Raw genomic sequence first — 6,401 nt, forward strand, 5'->3', positions numbered from 1 at the left:
GTACATCAAAATTATGAATTCTTCAAAAACTTTTTTAATGTATGAATGAAAACTTAATAAACAAAATTTGAATCATAAACACTATAAAATAACAAGGAATCTTTTAAATAATTCACGTTGTCTTATGTATTTATTAGTTGTGAGTTTATTTATCTTTTTAATGTTTTTAGATACATATTGATTTATTAAAATACTTTAAAATGTGTCCTGTCTACCATGGCCGAGCGGTAACGTGTCGGCCTACAATCTCGTTGGTCGTATGTTCAAATTCCGGGTCTGGCAAAAAAACAATTATTGGCTTTCGATATATATTGTATTTGGAAACAGATCATGGGCTTAATAGGTTGAGCAAGTAGCTAAAATCCATTTCTCGTTTAATCAAATATCTGTTCATAAAACCTCCTTTCTGTGGAAGCCCATATGTAAATGTTTAAAAAAGAAATGGTAAAAAAAGAATTAAATTATCAATAAATCGTCTAAAACCGCAAGCTTTATAGTATACTTTTATATTATTCACTTTAAGGCCACTTAACTATGACTACATAAAGTTAGTCTAAATATATAATGTTCTGCAGATAATTGAAAACGCTGCTACATATGGCATATATATAATAACATGATGTTACCTAAACCTTTAATTAGAAATCAATATATTTCATATAGCGTACATTTTTCCGTTCAGAATCTATTAGATTCGACATACCGAGGGGCCCAAGAATAGGTAAGTAAGATACCAAAGCTAGTGCTACACCTTGTATAGGAGAATAATGTGCTCGGGATTTCTTAGGTCGTTTAGCTTTTCCTCTAGACGTATTCGGGGAAAACCTGAGTCGTTGGCCGCGGTGAAGCCTTATTTTCCAGTAACAGGTATGCTTCGATCTTGTGAAAAGCGAGAGTGGAATATTGTGGAAAACTTTCGCACTGATAAGATGGGTTTTTTTGCACACAGAGTTGGAAATGTTTTTGATTGGATAAAAAGGGACTCAGTTTTTCTTGAGTATATTTTCCTGCTCTATTCTGATGCATTTAGATTTTTATAAAATCAATAATTTATTTATTAATCATTTGAAAAGGCTTTGTAATAATAACCAATTAAATATAATATAAACCACTTATACGACATGATAAAAGTTTGTTTCAATTAACTTAGTAGGGTACAACTGAATAGTTTAACATTAGTTTTTACACTTACTCGTCATCAGCTTCATTAGTGAAGGTCGAAATCACCCTGGAATGACCTGGATCTTCAGGATCAGTTTTTTTCATCTTCGCTGGAGATGTCATGGGTTTTCCAGTGACTCTTCCACCTGGTCACCATATCATCGGGAAAAGGAAGAGTTTTCATTCATCACCAAACAACAGACAGACAAAAGACATAGCATTATTAATGGCAATTCAAATTCAAGCTCCTAAGGACCCAAGAAAAATTGTTAAAGGTATGTGACTGATAGAAGTCGTTTTATATTATATAATAATTATATCTCGAATCCAGTATAGGCCTTCTAGATGTACTTACAATATGCATAGGTGGGGCTTGAAATACGCAGTTTGCGAGTGTGATAAGATTCAGGCCACGGGACACATCGTGGAGTCATACAGCAGGGATGCCTTCCCCACAAGTGTCTCAGCCATAAACTGGGCCAATCCGGAGGCTGTTACGTGGATTGGTTCCTTGCCGATCCCACTATGACTTGTTATATGACTAGTGCTGTGGGTTTGTAGTAAGTTGTTTTATGTATACAAATATAAGTATATAAATATATATCTTTGAACTGTCAACGGGTTTTTTTGCATAATTTCAGTATATCGGTACATAAGTGATATTATGGGGAACACAAAAATAAAGGAAGAGGGTTACCTTCTGTTTGTGGCTGTAAGAAAGTACAATTCTCGAATGTGGAGAAATATGAGATAAACTAAAAAAAATGTTTTCAATAGTTACGCCTGTATCATATAACATCATAATATGGATTAAAGTTTGTCACGTAAACAAAACAGTATTGGTAATATTTGACGACTTACCGAAGGCTTTGTATTTGTGATGGGGACCATACACTACGTTTTTCCAAAACACCAATTATCTTTCCTTAATGATTTCATTTTGTAATTATCAAAAATTTACAATCTCTATATTATATTAAATTTAGTCGACGATGGCGATAATAAGGAAAGAAAACTCCGTCATATATGCGATGACGTATGTTTAGCAATGTCTAAAATTAACAATGTATCTTATTATTAGTCGGATATCATTATTATATATATATATATTACAGATTCCATGAATAAACATATATCTTTACGTATAAACGTTTAACTGACACGTCATGTTAAAACTGTTTTTATATTATTGATGACGTAGCAAAAGGAACAAGTGAAAAAGTGACTCATTTGTTTCAAAACAAAAGAAAATGCAGTTAACTGCATTACCACTCGAGCTTTCATTTCTTATTTTTGCCAATTGATGTCACTACATAAACTGGTATTTATTTATAATTTTATTACTTTTCTGGAAGTTTCATTTATCTAAGCCGTAAGGTTTTAACCATTTCTACCAACAGGCCATGTTAGTAAAAAATGTAGCTATACGATGTGAAATTGACAAATTTACTTGAACACTCGTAATGTTATCACTAATCACATAAACGAGTGTTTTGTTTATTGATATATTTTATTACATCTAGATTGTGGAACAAATTTCATTACGCTGGTCGACTGGTATACATGTATTATTAGTATACATATATATTATAATACATTCATAGTATTCGTTGCAATAATCGTAATGCTACATGTACGAATCGCTAACATATGTTTTTATTATTCATTGACAAGCTGACGTTTGTAATAATTAAGATTAATAATTACAAGATAAAAAGAACTTTTTACATACCACGTTTTTAAATTTTCTGTTGAATCATTTAAACTTGACAATTCTATATATTAATATAAACTTTTTTTGTACTTGATAGAAATAATGAATAAATATATTATGTCATTTTGACATTTCATAATAATTTCCATAGTAAGTCACGTATATATTAATATATCAGTATATATTAATAATTTAGTTGCTAGGACCCTCTTAGCAACCAATAATAGTGTTTTACTTTTTACGATTTTTTTTCCGAAATAACTTTCCATACAAGACAGAATTAACTGAAAATGAATTCAATTCTGCTTAAAGATGGCTAACAGTATTAAAAGTATGCATTGTCGTCGTGTTCTGATTATATTCTAAAAGTTTCAAATGTCTAGCTAGTCGGGAAGTTAGTAAAAAATCTTCAATCGTCCAATAAAAATCTTGGACAAACAAGAAAAAAATTGTACTGGACAAACAAGAATACGAGCTAATAAACACGTGGTAAAAAATACACCCACCCAAAAATGAAGTAAACTGATTATTTTATTTATCACAATCTACAGTGAATCACAAAGAATCTTAGCATTTAGTATATTGTAGATGTGGCAAACGTGGCATGGAAAGGTGCATGTTGGGGATAACGCATAACGATCACAAAATAAACCAATGGAAGGAAGGAAGGAAGGAATCAGTGATGTGATAGAGGTCGCTAAACAAATGAAATGGCAATGAGCTGGGCAAGTGGACAACTGCTGGACAAATGCCGTCATACAGTGGTACCCAAACGATACTAAACGCCCACAGGGATGCCCTAAAACCAGCTGGATAGACGAGCTTATAAAGTTCAGTAGATGTATGCGGCAGCGTAGAGCTAGGGACCAATAAGAGTGGAGAGAGCAAGGGGAGGCCCTTATCCAGCAGTGAATAGACCCTGGCTGATTATGATGATCTAGCAAACGTCTGAAATTTGAAGTTCTTCTTCTTTATACGCCTTGAAGTGTATCAAATTACGATGTTTGGTAAATTCAATTGAATTGTTTTCAGTGCCGGCTGAACGTACGTGAAAGCCATTGTCTGGTTTGAATGCCCCCTTGCCAACAGGTATTAACAACCCATGAAATACACTATCACTGAGTGTTAAGAACACAGTATGTAGTAGTTTTTTATCAGGATATATTTACATTTTGATTGATTGTCTTATATATTAAATATTTTTATAAGCATAATATTTCGGTACTTTCTGACCAGAAGCGACCGCGATGTGGAAAACGGTCACTGCTTATTTTTGAATTGAAGAGTTCTTTGATTACTTATTTTTTGTCTATGTCCAATCCTAATTAGATTATAATATGGAACTTTGCAGAGTGGATTTTTGTATTACCAGATTTTTGTTTTTATGAGAAATGGATGTGAGCTACTTCCTCAACCTAGTTAGTAGGTCCATACTCAGACTCTAAACACAAATTGAATAACAATATATCGTGTATTTGCCAGTACCCAGGATTCTAACCTGGGACCAATGACATTATAAGCCAACGCGTAAGCCACTCGGTCATCGTGGACGTATACCTACCTATACTTAGTAGGAATTTAATTATTGTTCATAACTTCAATAAATGCATTTGTCTTTGAATTTATTAAAATAGCTAGCAGATTGTAAACTGTGTATTAATTAGAAATGTCATATCCTTGATGCAGAAGAAACTAGTCCTGGTGATGTCCTTATCACATGATGTGGAAAAAGTACTACATTGTGTTTTATTTTATATAATTCCTTTTCATTGTTTATGTCCACTAATTCAGGTAAACACCACGCTACGAATCTGATATTTTTTATCGCTCGCATAGTAGTCCTATGTCTTTCTAGATTAGTGATAGGCAAACTGTGGTCTCGAGTTCTTCAGAAATATTAATTATGAAAATTAGCCATGAGGGTGACTGCCAGGGAATACAACAATAATGAGAAGTGCTGTACATTCTGGGTATGGTATATATAAATTTAATATAATATAAATGATTGGGAAACTTGAATTTGCATGTTGTTGGTTATTATTATCATCAATGGCTATAAAACGAGTTCTGGGACATGACCGCCCCCAGTATTGAACACAGAATACAACAATAAGGAAATTAGAGCATTATGGGTGTGGCTGTAAGATAGTATAATTTTTGAGTGTGGGATGGGATGAGGAATAAATGAATACACGTGTCAACATAATATGCATTAAGGTTTGTCACGTAAACGAAACGTACATTGACTATTGATGACATTCCGAACTCATTGTTTTTCTTTTGTTGTAAGTATGGCCCGACCGTCGGTAAGTCATAAACTAAGTATCGCTTCAAATTCTTGGCATATAGTAACTGATTTTACATTATTATCTTATTAATCTGTTCTGTTACATTTTGTTAACTGCCTATTTATTGGCACGCATATTTTATTAACTTACGTCAACTCAATAAGCTTAGTCAAAACTCACTTGAGAGCGCAGTGACCTCAGTCTTGAGGATCTGCTACTGAGACATTCGTAGTCGTAAAAAACTGCTGATGAGAAGCTGCTAAAATGCTGCTGCTTCACATTAAAACGTATGGCTTCGTCATACGTTCGATTAAGATCGGGTTGGTTTGGAGGGTCCATATTGTTCTGTTACATTTTATTAACTAGGTACCTATTTAACAGTCACACAGATGAGAAAGTCCAGCCGGATAAGGAGTAGCAGGTAACCGATCTCGAGTAAGGAATAATACAGGATTGTCAAGAATACCTCATACGTCGAGTACTGACAACTGCTCTCGGTTTATGCATTTACGCTCATTTAATATTGTTGTATTACATACACTATTGCACGTGTATAATGCGTGTTTCATTTTCGTAGAGCACTCACACATTCAAAACCCTGCATCAAAATGTAGTGTATCGAATATTGTCTATTGGAATATTATTTATTATCTGTTCTGTGGCTGAGACGCTAGTAATGTGAGACCCGTGTGGTGGACCCACTCTCGTGGTGCAGTGCGTACGGCGCTGGACTTCCACCCGAAAGTTCTGCGTTCGATTCCAGATGAGGATATAATATTTATGTGTTTTTCTCAAAGCCTGGGTGTTTATAATTGTTCAAAAATTACTAACAACCACCTTGTACGAAAAAGCAAGAACACGGTTATTAATAATTCTAATAAAAATATGAGATCCAACAGCAATGGATTTTTACTTGAAACTTCTCCTGACAAATCACAGCAAAATTTGTAAAAATGAATAAGGCTTTGCTTAGTTCGAATTATCGTGATAACAATAAAATAAACCTGTCATTATTTTATATTTAATCTTCACGAAGGATTTACAGTGTAAACGTAAACAATTTTTAATTTATCAATATTCATTTCGGTACGCTGACATTCATAAACAGCGAAAAGCTTGTATAGCCAATAAATATCGGAAACAATCACTGCGGATGCGATAATGCCGAAAAATAAAACAAATTACCGCCGGCGTCGGTAATCCGGTGGAGAAATTGAAAAAATACGGTCATACCAATT

This window comes from Rhyacophila brunnea, unplaced genomic scaffold (genome assembly GCF_057557595.1).
Source record: "Rhyacophila brunnea isolate RB1 unplaced genomic scaffold, BYU_Rbru_1.0 scaffold_11, whole genome shotgun sequence".
NCBI lineage: Eukaryota > Metazoa > Arthropoda > Insecta > Trichoptera > Rhyacophilidae > Rhyacophila > Rhyacophila brunnea.